Genomic DNA, 8123 nt, shown 5'->3' with positions numbered 1-8123 from the left:
GGATCTGTCCGGTCCCGCCCCGCGCGGCGACCTCCCCGGCGGCCGCGGCCTGAACTCCGCCCGCACCCGCATCTCCCTCCTCTCCTCGGCCCCCGAGGCCCCGCGGCGCCCTCCGACAAAACCCCCCGACTGAGGGGTCCCAGGAGGCTGAAAGGGAAGGCTAGACACTCAAGAGGCGGGAAGAGAACACACACACACACGTTTATTGCGCGTAGAAAAAGCCCGTGTGTTCAGCGTCCAGCCCCGTGCGCGCCTCGGTCTCGTTCAACTCCGAGCGCATCCTCACAGCCAGCTTCATTACCCCATTGCTCAGATGCAGACACCAAGGCTTAGAGAAAACCAGCCCTTGGGGAGCCTGCGTCCGCCCAGCGGGCTCTGGCTTGGCAGCTCAGGAGGTGGAGGGCCCAGGGGAGGCCAGGCCAGGCTGGTCCCCCTCTTCTCCATCCCACGCCGGCGTCGCGGAGCCCTTGGATGCGCGGTCCATCCAAGCAGCTTTCTCCCCGCTTCTCCCAAGGACTTGGTGCTGAAGTCGGTTCCCTGTGAGACGATGTCCGCCTCCGGCACTAGCTCTGGTCGCTTTCAAAACAAAGAAAATAGCAATCCGATTGCCATTGGGTTACGCGAAATTCATCCTTTACACAGCTGTTTAAGCACCCACTGGATTCAGTGGCTTGATTGGGTTCTGAAGGAACCCACAGTCACAGAAGGAGAAAGGTGTGTGCCCGGAGAGCTACCAGAGAGAAGACTGCGGGGAGAGGGGTGGGGAGGAGGGGGCGGGGAGGGGTGGGCACAAGAACAGAGTTCAGAAGAAGGGAGACCTGATTTGCTGGAGCAGAAAGGAGGGAAGCCAAACCTGGAAAGGCTTCCTGGAGGAGGTGGCATTTACGCTGGTTCTAGAATAAACCAGGAAGTGGGGATTCTTTAACATGGGAGAGAGATAAGTTGTTTGCCAGCTCTGCTGGCAAGTCAAGGGGTGCCAGACCCACAGCTGGGGACAATGTGGGGGTCACCACCTGTTGATCCCCAGCTGCCCCTCTAACGTAGAGAATGTGAGTTGATCAAGTCCTAAGCCAAAGTTACAGTCTCCCTTAGGATTGAAAATCTAGGGCTTGCAGGTAACACCAGAGGCAAGACTTTGACCCTTCAGGAGGCCTGGACTTGGGCCAGCTGGGCCTGTTAGGGGCAGGCCAGCAGGAACATGGCACTGGGGCACTCTCCCCAGGGCTATTAGAGCCACACATTCCCAGCTTTTCCCGAGGGATCTGGTCAGAGATGTACCTTGGCGCATCAGAAGTTTGTCTTTCTGGCGTCCCAGGCAGAGGTGGACTAGGAAAATGGAGACCCCCGAGGGGCAGGGAGAACTGGTTTCGGTGGTACTTCTCCCAGAATGATCTGCGCTTTCTGCCAGCAAAACAAAAAAGCATCAGTCACAGGCGTCCAGTGGAGCTGCTCAGTGTGTTCTGAATGGAATTCTGCTTTTTCTGCATGCAACCAATTCCTTCGTTTGAAGTTGGATGCTTTGCAAAGCAGAATGCAATTCCATTTTTTCATTCCTCGAGGTTTTGGCCTGTGTTGACTTAAGTGGGCACTCACACAAGTATTAAAAAGAAAAGCGTTCTCTTCTGGAAGATGGGACAAAGTCTCACCTCTCCAGTCACGCAGCAGATGTATAATCTGTAACAACAAATTCACCTCCTTGTGCTGCGCATTTCCAGCAAGCACCCTGCCTTCTCTGTTTATATTATAACTTTTCTGCCTGCAATTATTTTTATTTTAATTTTCTGTCACTTTAACAGAAACCAGAGCCTTTTCCTTTAATGTTTTGTACACAACATGTTCATTTGGATAAGATGTCCTTTTCTATCCTGTTTTAGCTTGCCTTTCCTAGTGTGGCGTTCTGTATCAGGAGTTTCTAATATTTCTCCTTCTCTCTCTCTTTTTTTAAAAGAACATGTCCCTGTCTTGCTTTATTTGTTTGTGTGAAATTTAGTTTGAAAGGAGATCAGAGAGAGCAGGAGGGGTTTGTAATAGGAGAATGACCGAATGACCCAAAGGCTGATTATCTGTCATTAACTGGAGACTCGGTGTACCCAAATTACCAAGGAGACCTCAGTCTGCTGGATCCAAAAAGGCAAGCATGGAATGCAGAGCTGAACAGGCTCGTGGCATTGCAAGTGAAGACACTCTGCCCACACATTTTCTTAAAGAGGCTTCCTTCAAACCACAGCTCAGCTTCAGTGGACAAGTGTTTTAGATTCTGACATGTTGTACACTGGTATTTTTTAAAAAAAGAAAAGAAAAACACTCTGCTGAAAGACTACCTTCAACGTTTTCTATCGCTAACTTTTTCTGTGTCATTTCATTAGGAGCAAAATTGCAGTTAATTGTCTAAGCTCCAGAGAATATTGAGAAATTAAGCAAAGCTGCTTTTGATCTGCTAAACCCAAGCCTTGTAAAAATCGAGGTTTGCCATTAATATTGACGATAAAACGGTTTCTTTTTGTTAACCTGAAACTCAGCCATCGTGGTGAGCCCTCGCCTAGAAGCAAAGGCCCTGGAAGAAAGAAGCGAGGGTTTGGAAGAAACTGCCAGAACTCTCTTTATGAACTTGCAAAGGAGGCTTCAGAACAGGACTTCCTAGGAATGCGAGCCACACTGCAGTTAGCACTGGGAATGCACAGGGCTGCTAACAGATCCTTCAGTCACATAAGTGGTTTGTCCAAAGCCCCGCATGTTAAGCTGCCATTTGCTTTCAAATTTTATTCTGAACCCCAGACTGTCTGGCAGACTAGTTGAAGTCTATTCTTTACCGTTCCCTTCAAGCGTGTATGCAAAATTACAATTACTTCCTCTTCTGAATGTCGACAGCTTTCCTCCCGGCTTGGAAGAATATATTGCTTGTATGTGTAGGTGATGTGATTGAAACAAGAATGTGAATGAGCAGTTAACATAAATCCTGTGCGGTGTATTTTTTTACACCACTTCTGCTCTCACCTCCATCTCTATTTAAGACTAGCAAAGATCAGATTTGTCGTACTTCTTTGGATCACCGTAATTTCATTAATAACACTTCCCACTTATACATCATGCAGCCTGGAGGGAGCCCCCTTCACGTGCATTATCTTTTGTTCTGTTCAGTCTGAGTAAGGAATTTAGCTTTACAGACAAACGTGGGCAAATGTGGGTACCCAGCAAAGGACTGAGTTCCCCTGATCAATAAAGGCCCTCCAGAGCAGCAGCACACCCAGTTCATATGAAGATCTAGTCGGAGATTATTTGGAAAAGATGCAATTCCCACTGTCTATAATAGTGGACATTCAGACGTTTCCTGTACAGTGTCCACCTTAAGTATTGTACACAATGTTATCTGTCAACAATATATCAAATAAAAATATTTTTCTTAAAGAATCTGACTTAAGGATGAAACATGTCTTGCTCTTCATCACTTTCAGCTTCTGTGACACCAAAAAAACTTTATAAATCCAAGCATTGCTGGCAAACAAATTAGTAAGGAGGGAAAGAGAAGAGGGAGGAGGTAAAGAGAGGGAGAGAGGAAAGAGAGAGAGAAGGGATAAATGCGGGGGGGGGGGGTTTACAAACACCCAGCAAGTTCCAATTTTCTCCACTGACTTAACTGTTTCCTAATCAACAAGGAGCCATGAGCCCCACCACAGTCGGCACTGCAGCTGCAGCAGCCCCTCCTGCCCCGTCTGCACAGCTCTGCTCTCTGCTCGAATGGGAAAGAGGAGGGATGAGAGGGTACCCTCACCAGATACTCCATCTCCGCCTGAAAACTCAACAAGAAAACGCTCAGAAGAAATGAAACCTCAAAGGAGCCAAGGGCAGCCCTTCCTGCCCTTCATTTCTGAAACAGACATGAGTCTGAGCAAACGTGATTCCACTTCGGAAATGTGTACTAGGAGCACCACATTTCTGGGCCCCCTGTCATTTGCCAAAAGGTAAACCAGAAGTTGGGGACCACAAGCCCCTCCCTGTTAGAGCGGGACTGTTGCCCACCCCTTGGACAATGCGCCTTGTTCTAGACTGTCCTAGCAGTTGGTTCTGGGGCTAAGTGACTAGCATGCACCATGACTCAACCACAACCTTGGAGGGACAGAAACGCAAGGCAGTCAGGGTATCAGAAGAAGCACCACCCAACAGGTGAGGCCGGGGTGACACCTTCAAGAATACATTGTTTTTTCTCCCACCTTCTGGGTTGGATGTTCTTTCTGGGGTTCTTGGCATGTTCTGGGGTTCCCCTCCCAGAATAGCATTATAGAGGTTAACAGGAATGCCCAGAGGCACTTCTACTACGTTGGTTAGGAAAATAAGGTAAAATGAGACTTGAAAAACGCTGAGGGGAATTGAGCCATAATTCCCGTAAACATAAAATGTGTGTTTATGGCCCTCCGGCCTGGTTCTTTTCAGGTCCAGTTTATTTTGAGTTCTCATGAGCAAAACACAAGATACAAACTGCCCTTGCCTTTGAAATAATAAATACCTCGAAAAGATCTGTATTTTCCCTTAAAACAGACTGAAGTTTTTAAGAAAATATTTAGTTTAAAGCAGATTGATTTTTAAAGTAATATCTCACAAGCCCAGAATGCTTGCCAGGGCATGAGTGCCCCCTTCAACCCCATGCCCTTGGACCCTTTTCCAGGCAAGGAGGTGGGAGTGAGGGGAAAAGAGACAAGAGACACAGGCCCAAAATAAATGCTGGACCCCAGTTCTGTCTGCTTGGCTGAAGAAGGCAGTTGTGATGTGCAGCACGGTGGGTATATCATTAGTTACAAAGATCTCAAACACTCCCCCAAAACCAGGGCTGTCCCCCCAACCCATGAATTGGTCTCCCCACCTGGGAAAGACTGGCTGCATCTTAGCTCAGGGCCTCAGAGGAGGGGAAGTTGTTAGCACACACTCACCTTTGCAGGATTTCTCCTGCAGGCAACCCAGGCAGCCCCGAGCCAGCAACTTCTCAGCTGCTCGGGAGCCCCCGGAGTATGTGTCCCCTTTCCCAGAGCAGAACACCAGAGGCTACCTAGAATACCCCAGGATGGGGTCTGGACCACGAAACCAGGAACTTCTGCCTCCCACCTGTCTTTTCCCACTTCCTCATCCATCACCACCGCTACCATCACCTCCATCACTAGTGCCCCAGAAGGCACAAGGCATCGAAACTGGGGCACACCTGACATGGCATCTTTGCCTCACAGCTTTCCACGGCAGCAGAGTAATCTAGCAGCCCACTAGAGTGGCAGCAAAAGGTCCCAAAGAGAGACGAAGAGAAAAAAGTGGACTCGGTTGGTTGTACATCCAGAGTGGAACTCAGCCCCTTTGGGACCCTAGAGTTCTCCCACTTGTCCCTGCTTCCGGGGCCATAAGCCTCTGCATTTTGGCTTTCTGAGATTCATGAAGTCCTGGACCCTTGAATCACATTAACTAACTGGTAATGACACTGTCAGTGAGGACCGAGGTTCAGATTAGCCTCTTTTACGACTTTTTTTTTTTTCCTATCCCATGTTGTCCATCTCTTTTATCACTTGCCAGGCTCTCTGGGACCATGAGGGGTCTTGTCCATTTTTTGTTTGTTTGTTTCGATTAAAAGCGCACGAGAAAGGCTGGAAATGGCGAGTCCAGATGCCTTTGCCACGGAGGCCACTCATCCCTGGTAGACACCGCATCTCAGTCCCCAGCTCAGCCCTCTGCCTGGCCTCTTCCGCCTCCTTTCAATTTCCCAAACTCCCTCTGGCCAGAAAGCCAGTGTTTTTTTTACCTGGGTGCAATCACCTTACTTTTGTCTATCTGCTCTCAAAGCCTAGATGTGTTTTTATAAACAGACTTCTTTATTTTAATGTATCAAATGTCAAAGGATTGAACTACCAGTATTTACACATTCAGGGTTTACCTTTCTGGTGAAAATGCAGACCGAACCTGACCACACTACCCATATTTTTTCCTTGAAAAACAAGGTCTTTAAAAGACTCTCCTTGTGCTCCAAACTGCAGACCTGCCTAAGGGTGGAGGTTCGAAGCTCTAGGCGGCCTTTTGTTCTGAGCCCAAAGGGCCCAGCAAATCTGATTTCAGCTACTCCCCACCCCTATTCAAGGCTTCAATATCTCTGCTGGGAGCATCCCAGGAAACTGACCCTTTGCTGAAGGGACAGGATGGGCCCTCATGATGACACTCAGCCAGCTTTCTACAACCCCCTCTGGGTTCCTTTTCTTCTCCTACAGCCTGGCCACCGAAAACCTAAAACATGTTTGTCAAAGCTGTGCCCAGGGCTCTGGGTACCCCTAAATCCTGCCCTCTGTTCCTGCAGACCTGGCCTTCCATCCCCAAGCCCGTGCCTAGCAAAAAGTGGGCAGCACGCAAGCAAAGGACTGTCCTCACCGAGTTGTTGGAATAGGACTCTGCAGCCTGGGGCCTGACCCCAAGGTGGGGTGCTTGGTCTCCCCCGGCAGAGCCTGGCAAGGCCCAGCAGCGAGTCCCAGGCCGCAGCGCCCGTGCTGGCGCAGGCACACCCCGCGTGGGCTCCCTCTAATTTACGGCCCTTGGGCTCCCGTTGACACTTTTCCACCCCGACCCTTCCAGGCAGAATCTTCAGCTCCACATCAGCCTTGGCCCAAGGCTGCCGGCCAACCCCCGGGATCATTTCAGCTCCTGCCACGGTCCACCCCCCTCCCCAACCCCCAACCTCTTCTCAAAACGGCTGAAGCCACTCGGGCGCCGCGGTCCCGGTACGCTGCGGCCCGGTGACTTACAAGTGGAGATCCATTTTCCGTTCTAATGTGTTCAAGATCACCAAGGCCAGCAGTCTAAACATCCACGAGCCGTCCTCCCGGCCTGCCTCTTAAACTGGTGTTTAATGGTTCCCCTCCGATAACTAAACCTGCTTTCCACACATGCCCGCTTTTATGGGAGAGGTCGGAATGCGGAGATGTATTTATATGTTTGTTCATAAAAACTGAAAAATAAGCTCTGAACACGCTGTAAAAAATATTCAGTTACTTACCAGACAGGCTAGTTAAACCTGGGGAACACCGATACCGGCCACACAACAAATTCGGGGAATCGAGGTGCCCTGCGCTTTGAAATCGCCCGAGGTCTGCGCTAGGGCTGGCGTCCCTGCAGAACACCGAAATAAGAGTATTTACAATCTTGACCGTTGGTCCCGGGGTCTTCACCACGATTTCCAAAAGTAGCCACTATAACACAAGCTCCCCAAGAGGGCCCTAGCTTGGGTAACGAGGTGGGTAAGTCCAGCGACGCAGAGACGCGTGTTTCCAGTCTGTGCCCAGGTCAAAGCCGCAGCCTTGCCCTGCGCCCCGCGCCCGCCTCGGCCGGCCCGAGACGCGCCTCCGGGGGGTGGTTGGGAGGGGGCCGCCGCCCTCTGCCTCTCTCCCGCCCAGCACAGAACTGCGCCTGCTGCTCCGCTCTTGCCTCTGTTACCTACAAAACACTTCGAAAAGCAACGTCTGCTTCCTTTTTTTTAACCAGAAACGAAAGCGGAGTAATACCGTACCTGGTTTAAGATTCTTCAGTATTTGAGACCTGGGGGAAAAATATTTTAATAGTGAAGCATCTGTTAAACACTTGCATTAACCTCCGGCTGATAAAAAAGTTTTTTTAACCCTGCTCCCCCCCCCCTCGTTTTAATTATCTTCTGGTTATGAAGGGGCAGCCAATCCCGGACGAGGACCTCGGCAATTAGCAACAAGAACATCAAAAAGTTTTATTGCGGAGAGCGCGAGGCGCCGCCCCCGCCGCCCCGGGATTGGCGTGAGGAGCCTCTGACGACATATATTAACCCGAGCGGCCCTAAAGATGTAGCTGTACATGGAGATCTTGCTGGGAAAATCCGCTTCCTCCCCTTACGGCGTCCAGTACCGGAGAACCGCCGCCACCGCCGCCCGGGAGCTCCCGCGGCCGCCGGGCAGAGCCCTCCGCGCCGCAGCCGCCGCCTTCGCGCTCCAGGGGCCTGCAGGGCCCAGATCCTTCCCCAGAAAGGAGAGGATCTGAGAAAATGGATGCACTGAGACCTCTCTGAAAACCCTCCGAGGGAGCCCGAGAGGAGCGCGGAACACGTTATTCGCAGCTAAAATCACGTTCAAGGACCAAAACAA

The 8123-nt window shown here is 50.5% G+C and overlaps 1 long non-coding RNA gene across 2 annotated transcripts; it reads right to left on the bottom strand.

Moving 5' to 3' along the window:
• Window positions 1–236: 236 nt before the first annotated feature.
• On the bottom strand, window positions 237–7667 carry LOC138081108 (uncharacterized). 2 transcript variants are annotated; one of them, XR_011145011.1, is made up of 4 exons: window positions 7523–7667; window positions 7013–7125; window positions 1279–1401; window positions 237–576 (listed from the first exon to the last, which is right to left on the bottom strand). It is a non-coding gene; the product is annotated as an uncharacterized lncRNA (long non-coding RNA). The 2 variants fall into 2 exon arrangements; XR_011145010.1 differs by having other exon boundaries at window positions 7013–7667.
• Between the last annotated feature and the right edge of the window lie 456 nt (window positions 7668–8123).

This window comes from Capricornis sumatraensis, chromosome 6 (genome assembly GCF_032405125.1).
Source record: "Capricornis sumatraensis isolate serow.1 chromosome 6, serow.2, whole genome shotgun sequence".
Taxonomy (NCBI): domain Eukaryota; kingdom Metazoa; phylum Chordata; class Mammalia; order Artiodactyla; family Bovidae; genus Capricornis; species Capricornis sumatraensis.
This window is presented reverse-complemented; position numbering and strand designations above follow the sequence as displayed.